The sequence below is a fragment of the Pleurodeles waltl genome, chromosome 5 (assembly GCF_031143425.1).
Source record: "Pleurodeles waltl isolate 20211129_DDA chromosome 5, aPleWal1.hap1.20221129, whole genome shotgun sequence".
Classification (NCBI taxonomy): Eukaryota; Metazoa; Chordata; class Amphibia; order Caudata; family Salamandridae; genus Pleurodeles; species Pleurodeles waltl.
The window spans coordinates 1292428185-1292454468 of NC_090444.1; the positions used below are offsets into that span (position 1 = coordinate 1292428185).

At 42.0% G+C, this 26284-nt stretch overlaps 1 protein-coding gene across 2 annotated transcripts in view; it reads right to left on the reverse strand.

Moving 5' to 3' along the window:
• Positions 1-26284, reverse strand: part of GPR63 (G protein-coupled receptor 63) — a 286168-nt gene that overhangs the window by 124400 nt on the left and 135484 nt on the right. For both annotated transcript variants that reach the window (XR_011203829.1, XM_069235529.1), the window contains exon 2: positions 14328-14414. The gene's annotated coding sequence lies outside the window, so the exon portion shown is untranslated. The remainder of the gene's footprint in view (positions 1-14327; positions 14415-26284) is intronic.

Genomic DNA, 26284 nt, shown 5'->3' on the forward strand with positions numbered 1-26284 from the left:
ATTAAAAAAATAAATTGACAGGGGTCACCCGTGAGCAGGGGACCCCCTGTGGGGGCAACAACTTTTTTTTTTAGTAGTTGTAAGGTTTCCCTGGGGGCCACTATGGCCCCAAAGAAAACCATACAGCTACTAAATAAATATATAGATCTATCTCTGTAGGTGGAATGAAAACCCATTGCAAGGTGCAGCTCATTTATTGGCTCTGGGTACCTGGAGATCTTGATGGACCTACAAGCCCTATAAATCCCCGCAACCATAAGAGTCCAGCAGACTTAACGGTATATTGCTTTAACAAATCTGGAATCGCAGGAAAAAGTTACAGAGTAAAACATGGAGAAAAATGGCTGTTTTTTCCAGCTCAATTTTTTTATTTTTTTTTATTTCAGCTGTTATTTTCTGTCGGAAAACATTGTAGGATCTACACAAATGATCCCTTGCGAAATTCAGAATTTTGTCTACTTTTTAGAAATGTTTAGCTTTCCGGGATCCAGCATTGGTTTCACACCCATTCCTGTCACTAACTGGAAGGAGGCTGAAAGCACAAAAAAAATAATAGGAAAAATGGGTTATATCCCGGTAAAATGCCAAAATTGTGTTGAAAAATGTGTTTTTCTGATGCAAGTCTGCCTGTTCCTGAAAGCTGGGAAGATGGTGAGTTTAGCACAAAAACTGTTTGTTGATGCCCTTTTCAGGGGAAAAAAACACAAGCCTTCATCAACAGATCTTTTTTCCCATTTAAAAAAAAATAATTAAAAAAATAAAAAAATTGTTGCTGTATTTTGGCTAATTACTTGGTCTCCTCTAGGGGAACCCACAAACTCTGGGTACCTTTAGAATCCCTGGGATGTTGGGAAAAAAAAGCAAATTTGGCGTGGATAGCTTATGTGGACAAAACGTTATGAAGGCCTACGATGGAAGATTGGCGACCAGATAAAAGTTATTCAGATCAGTGGGGTACACCCCTAGTTTTGTTGCTAAATGTGTGACCAATATTTTTACCACAATGGCCCGGTTCTTTGGGACATTTAGTTATTAGCACGGCCACTAGAATTATGCAGCAGGGAAGGGCCAATTTATGGCAGCATGAAAAGGCAAATAATGCAGCATGATGCTGCACATTTTGTGATATTACCTCATTAGTGTGTCATTTTCCACCAGTCAACATTGCACAGGGATGCACCTCGTTAGTACCAGTTTAATGATGAAATATAGCAATAAGCAACAGAAAGATGAATAGTCATCTCTGCAAAGGGCCTTCGACTGTGCAGCAGCACGTTCAGCTGCGTTTTTAGATACATTTGAACTGCTTGAGCTAGAAACTATCTTGTTTCTTAAAATCTGAAAATAATGCAGCAGATGATGGCTTATGTGGCAAATGCACCAAACCTATAATTATGTGAAAAACACCACAGTCACACAATTCCATAATTCTAGTGGTCCTGGTTATGATTCAAGTTTATCCATTAGGAAGTAGGAGGTGGGCTCATTTCCTGGAGAAGTATGAGTGATGTGTTTACAGTGGCAGCTTTACGAGGGAAGGGGGCAGGGGAAGGTTAAACATGCACACATACACCCCATTCACACATGGACTCACACACCCATTCACAACACTCACTGACAAACACACATGCATTCATTCATACATGCATACACCAAACATTTATAATAAAATAAAAAATAGATATAAAAAAAAAAGAAAAAAAAAAAAAACTTACCTCAAGAGCAGCAGCTCCAAAAAGGAAGCATCAGAGGTCCCAGGAGGGTTGGGACTGCTGCCTTCCCTCATAGTCTGACCTAGGGTCAGCCAATGAGGGAAGGGAGCAGTCCCAATCTCGTGGCAGCGTGGGATGGGGTCAGTGAGACTGCTGACCCCCACCCGACTCTGTGACGATTGCCACTCGGCCCTGGGCACTTCAGGGCTTAAAACTGAAGTGCTCTGGTCTGAAGCAATCAGTGCCGTTCCCCCTTGTGAGGGTGAAGGCCTCGAGGCAACTTTGCCAATCTGAAAAGGACACGCCCACAGCAGCTGTGACATTTCAGCCCAGTAATGTTCAACTAAGGTTGCCAGGAGTCTGCACATTTAGCGCATGTCCAGCTCCTGGCTGCCTAACCTGAACCACAAGAGTATGTGTCAAGCTGACTTTTGCTCAGCCTGACAGACACTCTCCACATCAGGGAAAAGGTAGTGAGGTTTGTCCCCTCAGCCAATACTGACGGGCCGCTGCTGATGAGTATTGATTAGTCTTAGCACTAGTGCTTGCAGTTCTATTAGGGAGACTTCTCTGAAAGAGGACCATTGACCTTAGTTGTTGGTTGGCTGACAGAGTTCTCGCAATCTTGGGATTTGTGAGTGAAAGTTCTAACTCCTTTGCCTTCTCTACAAAGAAGGAGGAGAACACATTTTTTGGGGGGAAATGTTAATGAATCCCTCTGATGTTGGGGGGGGTGACTTGTTTCACAATCTCACAAATCTTTTTCAGATCGTTCTTTACTAGGTCTAGCTCCCTCCTTATATATTTAAATTTTGTTTTTAATAAATGTTTCTAAGTCGAAGCCTGCCAGACAGACCAACTATCTGGTTGCAAAATACTTTTTGGAGACATGTCTATAACGGTCATGGAAAGCTACTTTGAATTGATGGTAAGGTTCAGAGGTTGACACTCTTATCTTCTTGATTTCTATTCAATGATTTTAATTTGTTTTTTACTGTATATCTAGTCTTTGCCCCTCCTATAAAGGGCGGTCTGTTTACCATCTCTCTGATTGGCTACTTTTATCCTCCCACAAGTGTCTTATTTTCTGGAACTATTTTTTTCTTTTTAAAAAGCACTGCATGACAGTGCATGTTTTTTCCCACTTCTCCCAGCACATTTCAAAGTTCTACTTATAACACCCTTTTCCTCTGTGCGGTTCTCAATATGTTTACAGTTTTACACAGATACACCCATCCAGTTTATCTACGGCCTTTCCTATAATTCTATGTGCACATTTAATTTATTTCCAATTAACACTATCACAGTTTAAAAAACAGAAGCCACGCTTTTCTTAAGTAGTCCATGAGAGTGCAAGCATTTTTACCATTCAGTGTCTGCCCTCTTCTCTCAGTATAGTTATTTCTATAACATTACAAACATCTAATTTTCCACAACATTGTCCTTCCATACGCTCTTACCTATGCTTTCACTTTTATAAACCTCCAACCTTTGAGCCACTCTGTTGCACTTCAACCCCACGTTGTGCTCTCGTCATTTGCTTCTACCTCATCCATACTGTTCTGTCTCCATTTGCTTCCCTCCCTCTGCCTTCCCTGTTGCTTTCCCCCGTGCACCCCATGTTTCTTACACCCACCACTGTGTTGCTTACAGCTGATATCATGTTGCTTCCCTGTCTTCTGTGGTTCTGCCCTCCGAGTTGCTTCCCCACCTGAGATCTCCCTCTCACCCGCTCGTGTTATTTTCTATTTTTTATTTTTTTTGTTTACCGATCCAAACCAAAAGAGAAGTGGGTGCCAACAATCACTGAACTGCATTATGCAGTACTGAAGTATGGACCAATAAAAGGTGGGTAAAGTAAGAGAATATTACTTTAGAAACATTTTAAGGACTGTCCCTCTTAATTATAAATAGTTGGATGGCATATGACATTCCTGCTAGGAGGCACGAGTTTCAAATCAACAGCTATACAGACTGCAAATTAAATGGTTGCACACTCAGTAGATAACAAGAAACAAATAGTATTGAATTGAGTTGAATTACCACCCAGCCATTATTTGGTAACAGGAAAGATAGACACATTTATAAAAACACAAATCGAGAATACTCATCTATGAAATTATGTTCATGATCAAGAACTGTTTCTATTCATCCTCTGGATTTGGAAAACAGCTTTCGTTCTTAACCCCTTCCCCGCCACGGACGTAATGGTTACGTCCATGGCAGCGCCCGTGTGGCGCCATGGACGTAACCATTACGTCCTGAATGCTTCCCTCGGGAGAAGCGCTAGCGCTCCTCCCGAGGGCCGCCCCCCCACCCCCCTAGGTCAGGGCTGACCGGGGAATCCCTTCCCCTTCCACCCCCGACCCCCCCACCCCCCCGTGACGTCAGCGCGCGAGCGCGCGCTGATTTGTCACAGGGGCCTCCCTAGTCGCGCTGGAAGCTCTGCTTCCAGCGCGATTGAAAAAGAAATGCAAAAGCATTTCTTTTTCAATCACTTGGGAGGCCCGGAGGGGCTTCAAAGGGAAGGAAAAGTATTTCCTTCCCTTTGAAGTCCCTCCGAGGGTTGGGCAAGGGTCGCTCCCAGGGGGGGCATTTTTTTGAAAAGGCCTTTTCTGGGGGGGCAGAAACCTCTAGGCACCAGGGACCATTTTTTTTTTTTTTTTCATTTTTTTTTATTGAGGTGGGGAGCGACCCCTTAGGCAAGGGTCGCTCCCCTTGGGGGAAAATTATATTTTGGCCATTTCTGCCCCCCTTGGGGGCAGATTGGCCTATTTTGATGAGGCCAATCTGCCCCCAAGGGGGGTAGAAACCACTAGACACCAGGGATTTTTTTTATTTTTTGTTATTGACAAAAGGGAGCGACCCCTTGGGCAAGGGTCGCTCCCAGGGGGGGCATATTTTCGGGAAGGCCTTTTCTGCCCCCCCTGGGGGCAGATTGGCCTACTATTAGGCCGATCTGCCCCCAGGGGGGGCAGAAACCTCTAGGCACCAGGGACCATTTTTTTTTTTTTTTGTTTAATTTGTTTTTTTTTTTGGTGGGGAGCGACCCCTTAGGCAAGGGTCGCTCCCCTTGGGGGGAAATTATATTTTGGCCATTTCTGCCTCCCTTGGGGGCAGATTGGCCTATTTTGATGAGGCCAATCTGCCCCCAAGGGGGGTAGAAACCACTAGACACCAGGGAGTTTTTTCTTTGCGTGAATTTCACGCAAAGGGAGCGACCCCTTAGGCAAGGGTCGCTCCCTGGGGGGGAGGGCAATTTATTTTAGGCCATTTCTGCCCCCCCTGGGGGCAGATCGGCCTATTAGGCCGAACTGCCCCCGGGGGGGGGGCAGAACACTCTAGGCGGCAGGGCAATTTTTTTTTTGTGTTTTTTTTTTTTTTTTGTTTCTTTTTTAGAGATGGGGAGCGACCCATCAGGCAAGGGTCGCTCCCCTGGGGGGGCAAATTGTATTTAGACCATTTCTGCCCCCCTGGGGGCAGATTGGCCAATTTTAGGTCAATCTGCCCCCAAGGGGGCAGAAACCACTAGGCACCGGGGATTTGTTTTTTGGCGCCAATGTCACGCAGGGGGAGCGACCCCGTAGGCAAGGGTCGCTCCGGGGGGGGGGGTGTTGGGGGGGCAAATTTATTTTAGGCCATTTCTGCCCCCCCGGGGGGCAGATCGGCCTATTATTAGGCCGATCTGCCCCCGGGGGGGGGGGCAGAAACCTCTAGGCGCCAGGGGAATTTTTCTTTTTTTTCTTTTTTTTTTTCTTTGTTTTTTTTTTTTTTTTAGAGATGGGGAGCGACCCATCAGGCAAAAGTCGCTCCCCTGGGGGACAAATTGTATTTAGGCCATTTCTGCCCCCCTTGGGGGCAGATTGGCTGAGTTTAGGTCAACCTGCCCCCAAGGGGGCAGAAACCACTAGGCACCGGGGATTTGTTTTTTGGTGCCAATGTCACGCAGGGGGAGCGACCCCGTAGGCAAGGGTCGCTCCCGGCGGGGGAGGGTGGGGGTTGGGGGGGGCAAATTTATTTTAGGGCATTTCTGCCCCCCCCCCCCCCTGGGGCCGGCTGAGCTACAGGCCAAACACCACAGGTAGGCACCTTGCAAAAAACACCTCTGTTTTCTGTGAAAAAATATGTTGTGTCCACGTTGTGTTTTGGGCCATTTCCTTTTGTGGGCGCTAGGCCTACCCACAGAAGTGATGTACCATTTTTATCGAGAGACTTAGGGGAACGCTGGGTGGAAGGAAATTTGTGGCTCCTCTCAGATTCCAGAACTTTCTGTCACCGAAATGAGAGGAAAAAGTGTTTTTTGGGCCAAATTTTGATGTTTGCAAAGGATTCTGGGTAACATAACCTGGTCAGAGCCCCGCAAGTCACCCCATCTTCGATTCCCCTGGGTTTCTAGTTTTCAAAAATGCACTGGTTTGCTAGGTTTCCTCAGGTGTCGGCTGAGCTACAGGCCAAAATCCACAGGTAGGCACTGCTTTTTATAAAAAAATGTGATGTGTCCACGTTGTGTTTTGGGCCCTTTCCTTTCGTGGGCGCTAGTCCTACCCACACAAGTGATGTATCATTTTTATCGGGAGACTTGGGGGAACGCTGGGTAGAAGGAAATTTGTGGCTCCTCTCAGATTCCAGAACTTTCTGCCACAGAAATGTGAGTAACATGTGTATTTTTAGCCAAATTTTGAGGTTTGCAAAGGATTCTGGGTAACAGAACCTGGTCCGAGCCCCGCAAGTCACCCCTCCTTGGATTCCCCTAGGTCTCTAGTTTTCAGAAATGCACAGGTTTGGTAGGTTTCCCTAGGTGCCGGCTGAGCTAGAGGCCAAAATCTACAGGTAGGCACTTCGCAAAAAACACCTCTGTTTTTTTCCAAAATTTAGGATGTGTCCACGTTGCGCTTTGGGGTGTTTCCTGTCGCCGGCGCTAGGCCTACCCACGCAAGTGAGGTATCATTTTTATCGGGAGACTTGGGGGAACGCTGGGTGGAAGGAAATTTGTAGCTCCTCTCAGATTCCAGAACTTTCTGCCACAGAAATGTGAGGGACATGTGTTTTTTTAGCCAAATTTTGAGGTTTGCAAAGGATTCTGGGTAACAGAACCTGGTCCGAGCCCCGCAAGTCACCCCTCCTTGGATTCCCCTAGGTCTATAGTTTTCAGAAATGCACAGGTTTGGTAGGTTTCCCTAGGTGCCGGCTGGGCTAGAGGCCAAAATCTACAAGTAGGCACTTCACAAAAAACACCTCTGTTTTTTTCCAAAATTTAGGATGTGTCCACGTTGCGCTTTGGGGTGTTTCCTGTCGCCGGCGCTAGGCCTACCCACGCAAGTGAGGTATCATTTTTATCAGGAGACTTGGGGGAACGCTGGGTGGAAGGAAATTTGTAGCTCCTCTCAGATTCCAGAACTTTCTGCCACAGAAATGTGAGGGACATGTGTTTTTTTTAGCCAAATTTTGAGGTTTGCAAAGGATTCTGGGTAACAGAACCTGGTCCGAGCCCCGCAAGTCACCCCTCCTTGGATTCCCCTAGGTCTCTAGTTTTCAGAAATGCACAGGTTTGGTAGGTTTCCCTAGGTGGCGGCTGAGCTAGAGGCCAAAATCTACAGGTAGTCACTTTGCTAAAAACAGCTCTGTTTTCTGTGATGTGTCCAGGTTGTGTTTTGGGGCATATCCTGTCGCGGGCGCTAGGCCTACCCACACAAGTGAGGTATCATTTTTATCGGGAGACGTGGGGGAATGCTGGGTGGAAGGAAATTTGTCGCTCCTCTCAGATTCCAGAACTTTCTGCCACAGAAATGTGAGGAACATGTGTTTTTTTAGCCAAATTGAGGTTTGCAAAGGATTCTGGGTAACCGAACCTGGTCCGAGCCACACAAGTCACCCCTCCTTGGATTCCCCTAGGTCTCTAGTTTTCAGAAATGCACAGGTTTGGTAGGTTTCCCTAGGTGGTGGCTGAGCTAGAGGCCAAAATCTACAGGTAGTCACTTTGCTAAAAACAGCTCTGTTTTCTGTGATGTGTCCACGTTGTGTTTTGGGGCATATCCTGTCGCGGGCGCTAGGCCTACCCAAACAAGTGAGGTATCATTTTTATCGGGAGACTTGGGGGAACATAGAATAGCAAAACAAGTGTTATTGCCCCTTGTCTTTCTCTACATTTATTCCTTCCAAATATAGGGGTGTGTGTAAAAAAGACATCTATTTGAGAAATTCCATGTAATTCACGTGCTACTATGGTCACCCCGGAATTCAGAGATGTGCAAATAACCACTGCTCCTCAACACCTTATCTTGTGCCCTTTTTGGAAATGCAAAGGTTTTCTTGATAGCTATTTTTTACTCCTTATATTTCAGCAAATGAATTAATGTATACCCGGTATAGAATGAAAACGCACTGCAGGGTGCAGCTCATTTATTGGCTCTGGGTTCCTCGGGTTCTTGATGAACCTACAAACCCTATATATCCCCGCAACCAGAGGAGTCCAGCAGACGTAACGGTATATTGCTTTCGATAATCTGACATTGCAGGGAAAAGTTACAGAGTAAAAAGTAGAGAAAAATTTATGTTTTTTTCACCTCAATTTCAATATTTTTCTTTTTCAGCTGTTATTTTCTGTAGGAAACCCTTGTAGGATCTACACAAATGACCCCTTGCTGAATTCAGAATTTTGTCTACTTTTCAGAAATGTTTAGGTTTCTGGGATCCAGCATTGGTTTCATGACCATTCCGGTCACTGACTGGAAGGAGGCTGAAAGCACAAAAAATTGCACAAATGGGGTATGCCCCAGTAAAATGCCAAAATTGTGTTGAAAAATTGGGTTTTCGGATTCAAGTCTGCCTGTTCCTGAAAGCTGGGAAGCTGCTGAGTTTAGCACCGCAAACCCTTTGTTGATGCCATTTTCAGGGGAAAAACCACAAGCCTTCTTCTGCAGCCCCTTTTTCCAATTTTTTTGAAAAAAACGAAATTTTCACTGTATTTTGGCCAATTTCTTGGCCTCCTTCAGGGGAACCCACAAAGTCTGGGTACCTTTAGAATCCCTAGGATGTTGGAAAAAAAGGACGCAAATTTGGCTTGGTTAGCTTATGTGGACAAAAAGTTATGAGGGCCTAAGCGCGAACTGCCCCAAATAGGCAAAAAAAGGCCTGGCACAGGAGGGGGAAAAGGCCTGGCAGCGAAGTGGTTAAAATGAGAAGTCCCCAGTTGGCTATGGTGGAACTGGCATAAAAACAAACACAGCAACTGCAATGTATGCAGACGAACCACTGCATCGTGCCTCAGTTTTGCAGAACCAGAGGATCCGAAATACTGGACTCAAGCAACAACAAAAGTGGCCATGTCCTTTACACACAAAAAATACTACTCAGAAGCCCTAAAGTGACCTTCCTGGGCTGCTCTGTTCAGAAAATGTACTTCACTCGGCACAGAAAATAGCGTTGATGCTGCAGATGGCCCTACAACTTAGAACAGTCGCTACCGACATGGCAGCAAAAGCCACTTATTGGGGTTAGAGGGAGAGCTGGCGATGCATTATTGACTACACACAAGAAGAATTCCAGGAACTCATGCGCCCATGCTATCCCAAAGAAGCATGCATCATTCTCCCAGAAATGAGTCAACTAATTTTCTTTGGGTACTTGTTAAATTGAATCTTACTGTTAGTGATAAAGTTGGTACAGGACTCATTGGGTGCAGATGAGGTAATGAATGGGTGGGTGGAGGATTAAGAACAGATGGGGGAGGGGATGAAGCAACTTTTGTTCAATTAATTCTCCTCTCTTTCAAAGAAAAATTCAGTAAAATAATTTAAACCTACAAAATACGCATAGGCAGTGTGGACAAACATAGATTTTGCCGTAATTGTTTACGTGCATACCCCAAATTTGCAAATTAAGAAAACAGATAGGACAAAATGTTGTACTTAGAAATGTAGGCTGCTGTGGCTTGTCCATAAAACATGCATGGTTTGGAAATGCTACCCTTTAAAATGGAAGTGGGGAAACTTATCTGCAAGCTCACTCTTCTGATTTCAGCTTTGGGCATCTTGTACAAAGCTATAGTATATATTTTACAGCTGAAGTCCCAAGCGTGAAATATGGAAATTGAATTACAAAATTGTTATTTTTAAAACACGTGCCTGCAGCATATTGTGTTACACCAATATTTGGCACCTCAACGTGATCAGTTTTCCTTAACTATGAGCCAGGAAAATATTTAATATCAACTTACATCTGAGGTTTTAACTTTCAGTAACTGCACCAACTTTTGCACAAAGTACAGGTGAATTACCAAAGTGTCCAATAGTATGAATTGAACACAGATTTCGTTTTATTTTTTTAGAAAAACTCATGTATTTAGCAATTAGTTAGTCGCCCCAGCTGCACTATCTGAAGCGCAGATTCCAAAAATTGTAAGTAATAAGGGGTATAGGGAAAAAAAAATGTACTTTCTATACCTCATAATCAATCCAATCTTATTTGGTTGGCAGAGGGTAGCAGTAGAACATGAAAAGGTTCTGGTGAGACCCGTCACTTCATTCTTCATTCATAAATCTGTCCATAGTGGTTCAAGGAAACTAACTACTGAAATTAATGATCACAGACTCGCTCTGCCCTGGTTAGCAAAAATAATACAGCAGCTTATTGTACAAACAGTGTTAGGAACATGAGGTGAACTAATGTCTCCTAGATGCTTTTCAACCAAAAACCCATGCAAGCACAGGATGGGTTACGTGCTGACATCTTGGAGGATGTATTGCGCATGGAATTCAAAAGGTTTTTGTTTATGCTGGATTTACTTCATTTGCGAATGGCCATTAACACAGTAGACCACACTATCTTGATGGATCAGTTGCAGGTGGGGGATGGCATAAGTAGTCAGACCAGAAGTCAGTCCCGCAGTCTTTGTGCTAACCGACAGCAGTAAGTGAGAATGAATTACTTTGTTCTGGAAACCATCTTAGGACTCTGGGATATGCTAGGTTTACCCTTTGTCTTCGCATTTAACGTATAAATTAGATTTCTACTGCACACCTTCTCATGGGCCATCACATCAGTTACCACTCACGGGCCGATGACCTTAAAGTACTAGTTATCGTTCATGTTACAGTGTAAGATGCTGATGAATATTAGATGCAAAGGAACAGTCAAAGCAGTAAGATTTTGGATGTTGAAGAAACAGACTGCATTAATATTGACATCCAATCTTTTGGAGCTTAAACATCAATTAAAACCAAAGATCAGTAAAAGTTAACTGTTGCAACTAAAATTGCTAAACCTAAATTTAACCTGTCCCTCAAAAGGGAACCAGCATTGGTCATGGGAGGTCTACTAATCTATGTATGGAACATTTATTATCTGTGCTAGACATGTGCACAACACACTTCTTCCATTTGTGTGACCATGGAACGTTTTCAGAATGTGGATACATGTCCTGTATGTTTCTGGGCTTTATAGTTGATCAGAGTACTGGCAATCGGGTATAATTTTAATTAACAAAGATTGGGCTGTTAAGGGTGTTAGAAATGGCTCCTAGAATGGATACAATAATATGGCCAGCAGGGATCTTTACTGATTGTTCTGTGCATTAAGATCAATGCTGAAGGAATTTAAATTTGTTCCATGAGGACGAATAGGTGTTAAAGTCAAATAACTGTCAGGTGGCATCATTTGCCAAATATTTTGCCTTGGTTAATTGTAAGACTCGTGCTGGTGTGGTATGGATGACCAAAGCGGACAATGTGTTTACGTGCTGTCTGGGTGATTTGCTTAATATCTGCACTGCAAACAACTGAATGCTTTTATTCAGCACCTCTTCCTGAGCTTTAGTCTATTTGTCCATCTAGGATACCTAGAACATGGATATTGTTTCTACAGCTCGTTTTGTAATTCAGTGGTGTATCACAAGGCGCTTTAGAAGAAGGCAAAGCTCATTTATATAGGACATTGTCCATGCAGGCAAGCAATGTGGTATTTAATGCACAACACCATGAGGTTCAAGACCAGCAGTACAGTGGTGACCAATTTCTATTTTGGTACATTCTGTGCATAATAGCTTGAATCAAGCGCAGTGTTTCCTGGTGATGAGCTTTCGCCAAACAGCAACAGAAGAAACGTCTAGAGCCTGGGTCATGAGTTTTAATTCAGCTATCTTGTTAGAGACGTTGTCCTCAGTATGACACAGCATCACACCTCCTAACATCTTGTGTTATGAATAACAATGCTAAATCATTAACACCCCAATGCGGGCTTCTGACTCTTGGCAGCTCCGAAACATGAACGCATTACTTGTCAACTCAGGATCAGTAATGGTGTCTAACAGCTATTCTCCTAGTTTATTTAGATATTTACACAAGACTGCGATGTTCGCAGAAAACTGCTGACAAACATTTCATTGCAAAGGTCTCCTCGCAAAACCAGGAAGCTCACGAGGAAGACAAAGGCTCCCTCTAAAAAAAGATTATCAGAAAAAAACAAGCACTGACAAAGGCAACAAGGCTGTCTTCTTAACATCAGAAAATGGTTCATTCTTGATTTGCGAGGTTGAGTGTGATTGTGTGGCTAGGTGAGTGGGCTGAATGTGGCAGTCTATAACTCATTCATTCATCCATGCATTAGCTCATCTAACAATTCCATTCACCCTTTGACTCATTCTTACATTCACGCAGTCAACCAATCCACATAACTACATCCATAAAATCGTCAGTAAAACAAGTACTTTCATTGTAAAAACAAAAAAAAGTGGATGAGGGGTACTAGGGGCAAGCAACAGTGCATAGGGGAAAGCAACAATGTATTGGAGCAAGTTACACATTGAAGCAGGAAACACAGGAAGCAACCATGGGGAATGGGATGGGGAGGGTAAATGACAACAATTTACAATGCAACGGGTCTCACGTTTGCTCATGTTAGAGTTGATCGCGTTGTAAACTCCTAACCTGACTTTTCACATATCGGGCAAAAGTGCATTTATATACACAACCCGAAAAAGTGAAATTAACTATGTAAAGCACTCGACTTCTGCCAAGCGAGATCGCGCTCGTAAATTAGAGAAAAAGAAGTCCACGAGCCTGATGGAAAACAGCGAGCCTCGCATGTTTTCTGTACTTGGTCGCTGCGCTCGAGGAGGGCTAGCCACCGGAAAAGGCATGACGTATGCTTGCCTTCAACTAATGAAAGCAAGCAGATTTTATTAGGCAAGCCCACAAACCAATAAAAAACACTGACGTGAAGTTGACAGGGCTCCGAGCCCTTTTCTAAATACAAAAGCGTCTCGCTGCAATACGCATGCACGAGCGCATGTAACGCAGGCTTGACCCTAATGAACTGTGTAACGTAATCTGGTGCTCATGTAAAGATCCCCAATGCCCTCAGGCCAATTTTGCTACATATATAGAAATGGTAAACAATGGATAGGCCTTTAAGTAAACAAAATGTCTTGCACAGCAACAGCATATACGTAGTTTCGGTGGAGACCTAAAAATCATGCTTGCATCAAGCCATGGCTGAGGGATGCTGACCCACTACAGTCTCTCTCTGCCTTGTGCATTGACGACATGAGCTCTAGCAACCAGGTAAAGATAGATTTATCTACACCTATAAAAAAATCAACAAATTACCTTTTCTCATCAAAGTACAGGGGCTATATTGCAATGGCTGGGATGTGGACGAGAGGACTGAAAAATACTTTCTCGGATATTGTTCCTTAAAAGTTATGCAACCACTAGGCAGTTTGTAACCACAACATCTGAAGTACACACATTCTAGGTACACAAACTGGTTTCAGCCAGTCCATAATAAGGCATACCTCTGCCTGAAGATTAACATGAAGGTCCTTTTCTATCAGGCGTCAGATGCTTGTAATATTATATGTGGTCGCAATATTACCACATTTAAGTCCACTATTATATTTTAAAATCTTACTGAGTGCAAACAGACAAGGCAGACATACGGCATCAAAGTAAGCACATACCAGTCCCAATAATATAGTGAATATATTTGCACCAAAGAAAACTGCAGCAAGGTTTGTGGAAATTCTGCTCTTGTAGAGTTCCTCAGTTTGAAAAGCCACTAACAGCTGTTCGGTACAGCATTCTAAGAACAGGGACGCAGTTTAGGACCGCTCTATCACGATGTGCTAGGGCACAAGCTTGAAACCCCCATCTCACAGTTTATTGCATGTGCAATACTACAGAAGCCTTGCCGTGCATCTACTTTTGTGACGATGCTGTAGAGTTCACAGAACAGTATGACAAGAGTGGACCCCTTGAAGGCACAAATGGTCCTGCCAACAAGGGGCAGGAACTGAGAACACTGGTGCAACTCTTATATGATCAACATTATGTAATGGATACAGGTTGAGTACTGGATAAAGCAAGATGCCACTTGTTTCCTTGATGCCTTCATGCAATTCAGGAACACCTGGTTTGTAGAATGCTGGTCCTGAACAATAGCTGCACAATTGAATTTGCAAAGGAGGTCTCTACGTCTTATTTAATATCAAGCTGAGGATCACTAACTAACATCACCGAGTGCTGTTTGCTTAGATCTTCAACATTTTCATAATCTTCAAAATCTGCTAGGACTCATTTACCACTGAAATATTGATTCTAAAATTAAATCAAATATCACCTTATTGTGTATAGCAAAGATGAAATGGCTGGAGGCATGGAGTGGCAGCTCTGGCTAATCTCCTGACATCACGACATGACTTTTTAGCTGTGAAAAAGACAAAAAATACGAAGTTAAAAGATACCCACTCATTTTTTGAGACAGGCAATGACTGGCATCAAAGACGTTTTTCCTTTAAATTAACAGACTTCAGCTAGAAACTATTTGGGTTATCAATTGAAGCCTACTGTAGCGCTTCACAGATTTTACTAGTTTTGCTTGTGTGCTCTTTTAGCCCATTTATCTATTCGAAGCCATTTTCTAGCTATGCACTGAATATACAACTGCAGCATTTTTCTGGGAAGAGACACATTTCTTGTAGAAAACTCAATCACCAATTGATTCCACAAAATGCACGTTAATTTGCACGCTGAAGACATGTCTACAAAGCCCAGGGCAGGAAATTACCAATCAATTCTGAAAAAATTGTTTATGAAAAGTTGTTAAACAAAACCAATTGTCAAAAATATTTGATACTTCATTCATAAAGAGAAAGATGCTCTTATCCCCAGCAAATCAATGTGGATTGCATAAAAAAAACAAAAAAAAACACGATAACGACCTATCCAGCATTCCACTCTCTATGTGGAAGTGTCAAGAAAAGTTTTGTAGAAATGTCTTTTCTGCGTCTGGAGCACAGTCAATGTTTTTTTTAACCACTTTGGTGTGGAGGACGTCTCCAGGTCATCCTCTGCACCAGTGCCTGAGTGCCGAGGACAGCTTCAGGCCTTATTTGCTCCCGAGCCAGGAAATCCTCCTGGTGCAAGCAACAGAGGGATTATCTTTAATTTATTTTAGCCTCTGGAACTGGCGGGGGTGGGGGGACTTCCCCAGCTCTAGAGGCTATTTATTTATTTTCTATGAAATGACAATCAGTGCAGGTGCCGCACTGATGTCAATTGAGAGAAAATGAAAGTGAAATGAGTGGATCAGCTCATTTCAGTTTCACTGCTTTGGTGCTCTGGGACACACCTCAGCCTCCGAGCACTGAAGCAGATGGGAGAGGTACTGTTGGAAAGGGGAGATTTTCCCCTTCCCAATGGTACCTTTCCCTACTAGATCCCTGCATGGGGATCGCCCCAGGAGGTTGATACCCATGCAGGGATCCACTCCACTAGGCACCAGGGACTCTTTTTGAGGGGGGAGCTGCCCCCTCACAATGGGCTAATGCTTGCCCTTTGCCCTGGACCCAAATCTTTTTGCCCCTCCTGCGGCACATTGGAGGTTCTCACCTCCAATCTGCCCTACCCGGAAAGGGGCAGAATGCCCACTAGACACCAAGATTTTTTTGTTTTGGCAGAACGAGTTGTGGTGGCCCTCCTAGGCTTTAGGCACTGGGTCTGGCCCCAACCCAAATGACCCCCAGATGTCTTTCTGCTCCCGTTGGTGGCAGACAGGAGGTGTTTTCTTCCAGTCTCCCCGGCAGGGGAGCAGAAGGCCCACTAGACCACCAAGGATTATATATGGAGGGGGGAGCCCCCCCCACCCTGACAATGGGCCAGTGCTGCCTCCCTTACCTGGGCCCAAAAGTATTTCTGTCCCACAAGGGGCAGGTTGGAGATTCTTACCTCCAATCCAGGCATTGGGCCTAACCTCACCACACAAATGGTCCGCAATAGTCTTTCTACCCCGGGGGTGGGGGGCAGATAAGAGGATTTTAACTCCAGTCTTCCCTGGTAGGAGAGGTAGAAAGCCCACTAAACACCAGGGCTTTTTTTTTTTTTTTTAAATACATATGGGTAGCAGAGTTGGGCTAAGCTCCAATGCCTCAATGCTAAATGGCTGCACTTTTCAAGGTCAGCTGCCACCTCGGGAAACCTACAAAACCAGACAATTCTGAAAACTAGACACCCGGGGGAGTCGAGGGTAGTATGCCATGTGTGTATCCTATAAAGGTTACTTACCCACAATGCCCTGAAACCCTCACACTTTGTTTAAAATTGCACATTTACCTTGCATTTCTGTGATGTAAACGTCCACTATCAGCAGGAACCCACAGAATTCCTACCACCCAGCATTCCTCCACTTGTCCTCATAAAAATGCTACCCCACTTGTGTGATTTGGCTTAGTGCCCTCGACAGACACAAATCAAACTAGGGTCAATCCGGTAGACTCCCATTGACCTTGGTTTGATGCTTGCCTCTCGCATGCACTAGGCCCAGTCACAACTGTTTCTAGCTCTCAAAAATTCAAAAATATACAGGTTTGCTAGGTTACTGCTGAGTTAGGGCTCATACTTCACAGCTACCACATTAAAAAGGGCCAGTTTTCAGTGGGGAAAAAAATCTGATTTGCCTTGCTGTGTTTAGGGCCCTTTCCTGTCCTGGGCACTGGGCTTATGCGAAGTTGGTGTATTTCAGACAAATCCTTGGAATACATTTGAAATTTGAAATATATGCATATACATTAATGTGAAATAAAGACATAATTATAAAGAACAATTTCTAAGAGAGAACTAAATACCAGATATCACACCACCTCCTTCCCCCAACAAATGAGTAAAGAAAGAATGCAAACTTGAATAAACTCAGTTCATTGTTCACTGATAGTCTATTTAAGTTCCAAACCCTTCCATCTTCCAGTTTAGCTGCTGTCTTGAACATCTTGAACACCCCTTGATGTTTTCAAATGAGACCCCCACTGGTTCGTTCTTTGTAATTTCACTCTCACAACATCACCAAATTTGATTTCAACATCTTGTGCAGCCTTGCGATTGTCAAAATTCAAATTTCTTTTATCACAAGCATGCAATTATTTTATTCTGCTGGATTAAATTTTTTCCTCAAGCATGGTAATTTTCTCACCATACAGGCTCACCCAAGGAGGATACATTATGGTATTAGGTTTGCACTAATGGAACATTTCAAAAGGACAAAGCCCAGTAGAAGAATGGATGTAAATCTGTACTCCACCACTCTCTCCATCATCTCCTTAACCCAATCTCAACTATGTAACTTAGAGATTTGAATTGACTCTTAATGTGCAATTACATTTCTCAATCACGCCATTAGTCTCCGAGTGGTACAGAGAACATTTTTTGAGTGTTATACCTCTTTTCCTTAGATACAATTCCATCTCACAAGAAGCGAACTGAACACCATTATCCGTGAGAATGATACTCTGTGAACCCTCCTGAGAGAATTTACGGACCAAGTTTAAATGTCAAACTACTTTTACTACTGCCCATCTTGATAACATGTCCATAAGAGCCAACACTATCTACCACCTCCTCCCTAACTATCAAAGGGACCTAGAATGTACAATGAAATGTCTTCCACACTTCCTTAGGAATTTCACAGCAAACCATAGGTGCAGTTCGGACATTCTGACTTATCACAGAGTCTACACTCAGTACAGTCCCCTCACCAATCTTTCAACTTGTAGATCCATGCCTGACCACCAATAAACATTTCTCAGACTTCTTTTGTCGTACAAATTCCTTGATGGCTCTCATGAGCCGGGTCTAACAATCCATTCCTCAAACCTGCAGGCACAACCAATCTAATTCATCTCAGCACCAAATTATTGCTTACAGACCATTCATTTTCAGCATTCTGAAATCCTTTCAACTCACCTTTCAGCCAAATAGCATTTTTCTGCAGAATCATCCACACCTTACACAATGATCCATCCTTCAGAATCTCATCTGTCCACTCAGACTCCGAGATGCAACCACTCATAATCCTGCAGACTCTACAGTTATCATCTCATCCACCAACTCTCCTCAGCAGGATTCTCCGGTGTGTCATTTCTCACCAACCGGGACAGACAATCTGCAGTTTTGTTTTCAATGCCAGGTATATATTTTATGCTAAAATTGAAGTTCTGTTACACCACAAGCCATTTAGTAATCCGGGAAGATATAAAATCAAGACCTTTGTTCCCAAACACTTGCTGCAAAGGTTTGTGGTCGATCTTTACCACAAATTTGGTCCTCCACAAGAACTGTTTGAACTTCCTCCCTCCCCAAAACACAGCAAGCACTTCTTTCTCAATGGTAGAGTAACTGCATTAAGCACTCCTGAGTGATCTGGAACTAAATGAAATAGTGACTATTTCAGAAACTTGTTTGAGCACAGGACCTAAGCCCTTTTCATTGGCGTACATAAGCACACAAAAGGGCAACCGTGGCACAAAACTCTTTAGGTGCTAAGTTTTCAACAATACTTCAAGATCTGTAAACTCTCTTGGACACTCTTCCATCCATCTGAACTGAGTCCCCTTTTTTAAAAGCTCTTATGGCATTGGTAAGCCAGGCAAAGTTGTGTACAAATCTGCTGTCATACCTAAAAAGGCTCGTGCATCCTCTTTTTTCTCAGGTGGAGGCAGTTTAGAAATGGTCTTAACTAGTTCATCTTTTGTTTTCACCCCCTCAGCAGACATCACATGACCCAAGTATGTTACTTCAGGATGACAAAATGTACACTTGTTAAACTTTTAGCGTAATGCCTCTGTCATTGAATATCTGTAACACTTCTCTGATTTTCTTTACATGTGAATCTAAAGTATCAATAAAATGAGTACATCATCTTGAAAAAATATAACACCTGGAGTGTTCCCAAACATGTTATTCACCAATCTTTGGAAGACAGATGCTGCTGAACATAGACCAAAAAGCATTCTATTGTACCTAAATACTCCAAAAGGAGTAATGAATGAAGTATAATCGTTAGACTTTGGACTCGGGGACACCTGGTGATAGGCGGACGCAAGATCTGTTCATAAACAGTCAAGTTCCTGTTTGCCTGCATCCTGCATTTGAATGGGAACATTTCTTACCTTTCATGACACTGGCACAGCATTTTTTTAATTGAATATGATGCACGTATCCCTTGACACACCCAATCTCGTTTATGAACATATTTGGAAAATCTTTTGTAAAGTCAAAGTTTGAATTTGCTAAAATGGTCTCATCAATATTGACTTTCCTAAGCGTAACTTGAGGAGCAGCATTGGGATCAAGATAAATACCTGACAGGATTTTCTAATTTATCCTTCTTGAAAGTTTTTGCAAAATCAAAGTCATATATTAGAGACAACTTAGTCCGTGAGTCCATCATCTTGGGGATCTGAGTCACATCTACACACACTGTATTTCATACATGCATGTCACATCTGCAATACTACTTACATGATTAACTACTTGCAATACAACTTTATCAATCTCCCACTCCCACTCATTGATTTTCACTTTCTCATTTTTGGATTTGCAGCATTTGGCAAAGTGTCCTCTCTTAGAACAATTTTTGCATATTGCTTTAATAGCAGGACACTCTTCAGAATTTGCAAAATGGTTAAGACTGTCACAATTGAAACATACATTTTTAGTAATAGCATTACTATTAGAAAACATTTTGTGTGGTTCATTCACAACTTGCACCACTAAAGATTAATCGTTTTGCTTCTGTAATTCTTTTATGCATGTCAACAAGTGCTTGAGTCTTTTGGCTACCAGACTAACTTCATTTAAAGTGGGATCAGCCTTGGACCATAACGCCTCCCTAATGTTGTCCGAATCGCATTGCAAAATAAATTGGTCCCTAATCTTTTCTTCAACATTCTCACCAATGTTGCATGAGGAAGCTAATTTGCATAAGACTAACAGAATATTCCACCAACTCATCTGCACCTTGCTTTCTTCTACCAAAATACAGTAATAGAGATTTTTGGCAAGTAGTGATCATCCAACCATTTGATTGCCCTCTCAAATTCATTTCCCTCCCCTTCCTCATGGATTGCTGGTTCAAGAAGATTTTCAAAACCTTCCTGTCCTTCGTTCCAAGACAGTGATGCAACATGGCAGGTTTTTTTCTGATGACATATTTGAACCATACACTTTCAATTGGTTGATGAGCACTTTAATTTCAATTTTCACCAAATTAGAATTGGTTTACCTGGTGATACCAGAAAAAAACTGAGGTGGTGATATGTTTTGCATGCTAAGAATACACCTTAAATACAATATTATTAAAAAAAATATAAGAATTAATTCCTATCCTGTAAAATGAAGCATACATGCTCCGAGGTGAATACTTCTATAATTGTAAATTATAGAAGTGTCCTTGTAGTAAATAACAAACTGCAGCATCAACAGAGAAGCTGTACTGAAGTACTGAAAATCCTGAAGAAAAAACAAAAGAGACTCGCAGTGGTAACTGTATATTGCTTTAGTAAATTGCCCATTGTTACAAGAAGTTGTAAATAAAAATGTCACAAATCGCTATTTTTTCATACTCATGTTCAATATTTTTATTTCAGCTTTTTGTTTGTTTGGGAAAACCTTGAGGAATCTGCACAAATGACCCCTTGCTGAATTTCTAATTTTAGCTACTTTTCAGAAACGTATACCTCTCCTGAATCACCCATGGGTTTCACCCTGGTTTCTGTCACAAACTGGACGTAGTTTAAAATACAAAAATTAGGAAAATTGGATACCTTTTTGAAAAATGCTAAATATGTGATAAAATGTTTTTTTTTTTTTTCTATTCATCTCCGAATGTTCCTAATAGCTGGAAAAAATATGATTTTAGTACAGTAAACCTTTAGAGGATGTCAGTCTAAGGAAAAACCTTTTGTGAAGAACTTTCTTCCTATTTTCCCCCCCAAAAAACAATATTTTCCTATATTTTGGCTATTTTCATAGTCCCAGGGGAATCCACAAACTCTGGGTACCTTTGGAATCCCCAGCAAGTTGGTAAAAAAGGACACATGGATACCTAATGTTGGAAAAGGTTATGGAGGCCTAAGCACGAACTACCCCAAATAGCCAAAAAAGGGGTCAACCCTTTTGGGATGGGGTGGGGGGCGAGAGGTCCATCAGTTTAATGCTTAAGAGAGAAACTTAGGACGACCCACATTTTAGCAGGGATCCATAAGAGGCTCTAATCCTCAGTTGTTTCTTGACAATAGGTTTCCTTGACTAAGAAAGAGGTGCTTTATTTTGCGCTCTAACTCTGTTCAGGAAAAAAGCCAAATGCCTAAGGGCCATTTTTCACCATTTATGATATTTTTCACACATTGAAACTGTGGCAAACAACAGCAACACCACTTCATTGCTCTTAATCTCTAATAATATAGCTTTGCAAAGGGCTTGAAAAATCTAGTTGACCACTCCCTATGGCAAGTTTTATTTTATGAGGTCGAGCTATTTTTAGATCCTACTTGCCCCTTTTGGGAGTGGACAAAGAACAGGTGTTTGTTCAGTCAGAAACTGAATTAGCAATTAAGATGTTTTTAAATCTTGTTTTTGGCACATTTGCTCAGTGTTCAGAGACAGAGGTCAAAAGTCGGGTTGTCTTCTTGCAATGCAAATACCTTAACTTGTGACTGCAGAGTTCCAGGATTTTGGAAGGTTAACTGTCTGACCTATGTGAAATGAAAGGCTGTTTGTATCAGTTTATTCCTAACACACAACATTTACATAACTAAGTCAACTTTACAAACATTTCAAAATATATTTCAGTAGTTGTGAAAGACCATTTTCTTTCACTTCTGTGTGGTGAAAAAAATATTTTAATAAGATGAAAAAAAGTCAGAATACTTGGAGATGTGCAAATGATAAATGTTTTCTGAAACCGAATTTTCACATATTCTTGTTAATACACTACATAGTTTTATCAGTAAAGCTGCAAGTTAGTGAGAACGTTTTTGGACAATTCTTGGAAATGTACTATCTGTAAAAAGACAGTGCACTACCACATCATGCTTTAGTAATATATTTATTAAAAGTGAGTGTTCAAACAAACTGAGAAACACTCCTGCCCTGATGGCAAATCTATTAGTAAACTAAGAGGCAAGTCATGCATGGATTATATGTACCCATGAAGGCTAGATTTAATATACATAGAACAAACGTTTAGTGTATGCAATCAATCAAAAGAGGATTTTTTTTTTAAAGCAGAAATGCTGAACCCACATATTTGAAGGCGCACTGATAAGCGACAATGAAGAAAGATGTGACTGTAAAATACAATATATTCGCCTAGAATCGCACAATTTGAGACCCGTTTCTGAGTCAATTACATTAGTTAGGTCGGTAGATTATTCAAGCTACTTGACTTGCATGTCTAGTAACGTTTTTTTGATTTTTCGAGGCCTGCTTTGCATCTGTGAGTAGTGCTGTTAAGATGTCTGTGAGTTGAGTTTTTTGGGGTATTTTATGTAAGAACCAAAAAAATAGTACAGTAATTGTTCAGAGTTGATTTCATTTTCACAAGATCCAGAATAATAAAGTAGGCGTAGAAGCATAAAGCTTAGTCTGTATAGCATTTTATAGTCAATCCACATTTATAATATGCAAATTTATGGTGAGAACAGCAAAGCCCCACTAGAACTAAGAAACAAGAAAGGCCTCACACTCTTCTGCAAGGGCATAACATATTTTATAGTGGAGGGTGTTGTGTTTGCAAAGGTAATTTTTTTAGTTTTTTGAAGTGATACAGGTCACCTAGGCTACATCAGAGCTCTGAGAAAACAAGAAAACAACATAACAAGGTCTGGACTCATGAGAGCCCATCTAGATGGAGGAAGCAGAGATTCTTTAATGCCTTCCATGACGACTGTTAACCTCAGCGAGATACAACCCATGACTTAGCCAAGCGCTTTAAACGACCAGGTGACATGCTTCTTCTATTAAGTCCATTCTCCTTCCAATCACGGAATACTCATGGTGAAGAAAGGTACAAAAAGTTTGTATTCAATACAAAATTTCTAAATTTCTAAAAACAGATTGCAAAGTTCTCCCCACCAGAAGCCCCAATGTTTCACCCTCCTTCGAGGGCTTTGTCAAAGTGATAATCCACATTACGCTTTTAAAGCCTGATCATTAAACACATTAAGGGCATGTGTATACTAATCAGAATGATCATTTCATAAAGAGTTACATATATGTAAACGTATAGAAACAGAGATCCTTCGTATTAAGGATGACATTCGGACTACAAGGGTCAACATTTATTAATCTTTCATTAACACTCCATGAGTTACCATGTTACTTAATTCATCAATATAACACTAATTCAGAACAGCCCATAGTTTCAACAGTGCACTAACAAGAGATGATATATGAAATAAAATAAAAAAATAGCACATGGCAAATACACGTGCGTATTAATGTATATGCATTAAGAGTCCACAAACACATCATCCTCTTCAGTAGGTTGAACATTCTATCAATGTTCTGTGTTCTCCAATATTCAATATTATTTAGGTACAGAGAGCACAGAGCAATGCACTTATGTAATAAAAAAAATACAGATTATGACCTTAACCCCTGATCTTACATCCTTTCCTCATTTAATATCATATTTATCATTCAGACAGTGGAAAGCGCCCAATGTATTATACAGCATATTCTCTGATAAGGCTAACACGAGATTCTTTCTTTGTGCTGCTCACACACAGTTGAACTCCCATGGTGTTTGACTTATCTAAAAGTATGTTTGAAAGGTTTGGTTTTAATGAGTTTCCTGAAGTCAAAGTATGAAGCTTCAATTTGGAGGCGCGGCATGAGCCTGTTTCAGTGTTTCAGGGTGCGAGCCCTAAGGATCTTCCAGCATAGTTCCTGTCTCAGAAAGGAGAGATGTTTCATCAAATGAACCGAGGATTACAGTAGGTTCCGGGCGGCAGAACAGGAGCATGCCAACTTCTAAAGGTGAGCAGGACAACTGTCTCAGTATGCTTTGTGAAAATGGTTCTGAATGTAATCCTCAATTCAACTAGGGGTTAGGGGTTTGGAGAGGGGTCACTGGAGAGCTTTTAGGACTGGCTATACAAGTGGAGACACAGCTTGTGCTGGTATTTCAACAAAGATTTTAAAGTTCCATAGTCTTAAGAGAACAATGTGGTCACCCTGTTCCTGACTGGCCCTGTTTCAGTTCGCCCCTCTGTCCCTCCCGAGTCTAATATATCACTATATCTCAACACCTGAAACGATTTTCATCAGCGTTTCTTCCTCCACATCACAGAAGCAATGTTTGAAATTCCCCCAATTCCCATATACAGAAAGGCGTTACCTTGAGGTATATATAATATTGTATTGTGTTTGCAAATGTGTATTGTACACTATACAAAGAGTAATTGTTTCACAATAGTTACCCATTACACATTAGTGTATTCTGTCTCAATTCCCCTAAATATTTCAAAATTAATTCTACAACTGAAGGAAATTTAGGGCCGATTATGATACTGGCGGACTGACCGCCTTACCGACAATGCAGCCAACAGGAGGACACCGCCAAGACTGCAGCCTCCCAACCGCCGCATTACAACACTACTACCAGGTTGGGGGTGGCACTGCGGCGACATGCCTCAGCTCATAAAGTGAGCCTGAAGCATAATGGCACCGCAGTGCAGCGCCAGATACACTTTGGGTACACTATTGCCATGCACAATGTTGTGCATGGCAAACAGTGTGCACAACAGTGCAGTCATAGGGAGAGCACAACATGTGCTCCCAGCCACACTGCCCAATAGGCAAAATCGGCCTGGGGCCCTGTTTGGGACCCCTTCTCTGCCTTTCCACCAAGCTTTTCATGGCGGTGTCCCCGCCATGAACAGCTCAGCGGAAAGGTAGGTTGTGACCAACAAGACGAGGCCAGCATCTTCACCACCGCGATTGATCACGGCTTTCCCTACCGCCCAGGGATGAAAGATCCAGGTGGTTGCAGCAGTCTTGCGGTGGTCTGACCGCCATCATCATAATCTGGCAATTGGACCGCCGAAGAGGCACTGGTCAGACCGCCACCACGGGTGCGGCGGCCCCAGGAATACCAGACCCGTAATCAGGCCCTTAGTTGCCACCAGTGTACTATAGTAATGGTAATATGTTGTACATGTAGCGCAATTAAGTAAATATTTAAGACGTTCGTAGAGACATCTAGACAGTGTATAAATATTGAAATATTTAAAAATGCATATAGGTTGGCTATCTGGATGCAGTGAATCCTAGAACCTTCCCATTAAAGAGGGTTATTTTATACTGTTAAATCAGTCAATGTTTTAACATCTAGTCAGCCTCATCAGAGATCTTGTGTGGAACAAACATTTGAAGTATATGGGATTACTCTGTAAATGTGAAAAATGGTAAAGCTCTGTTATCCACATAAATATTCAAACTGCTGCTTTGCTTATTTTTGTGCATACAAAATGCTCAGAAAATGTCAAAATAACCAGTAGTATTTGATTGGGAGAACAGACAGCTTGTGTACTTCCATCATACATTTCTCAATCACTTTTCCAAACTCTCAAGTTCTAAATGATGCCGAGCTCCAGACTGCTATCCTACTAGGAACTAGTGCTCCTGAAAACAAAACAAAAAATGGCCAGTGGTTTTCCTTTGTTCCAGAACCCTAGACTGATGCCCTTTGAGCTCCTGCTCTCTTGTTGGCATGCACATAGCTTCGGTGTATTCTCTCCTCCTTAAAAATAAAGCAATAAAAAGCATATTGACTCATGGGTGCTTTCTTCAAACCACTCATTAATTGTGATTGCTAGAAAAAAGTAGCATGACTCCAATATCTACTGGTAAGAAGTATTTATAGAGGTGGCCTCTTCTAGAGCAATATGAACAGTGTGTGGCATTTTATCCAGCTTTTGCATATGCAGGGGGATGGCTAATAAATAGCTCATATGAACTAACATTTTAACACTCTTAAATAGCAAAGCAAGTCATACACTTTATTGCTGCAGTTTCTGTATTGTCTAACTAGAAATTGTGCAAAATCCGACTACATTCATGCTATGAATTAACATTTGTATAAATGCAAAAGAGAGAAACATCAGCTGGGGTCTCTGTTTCAAAATAGATGTTAGTATGTATATTCTTGAGATCAAATGAAAGGCAGGTAATGTTTTCTGAGGGCAATTCTCTAGACTTCTCTATATTCTAACCCAGTTTTCTAAGACTGTATTACAAACT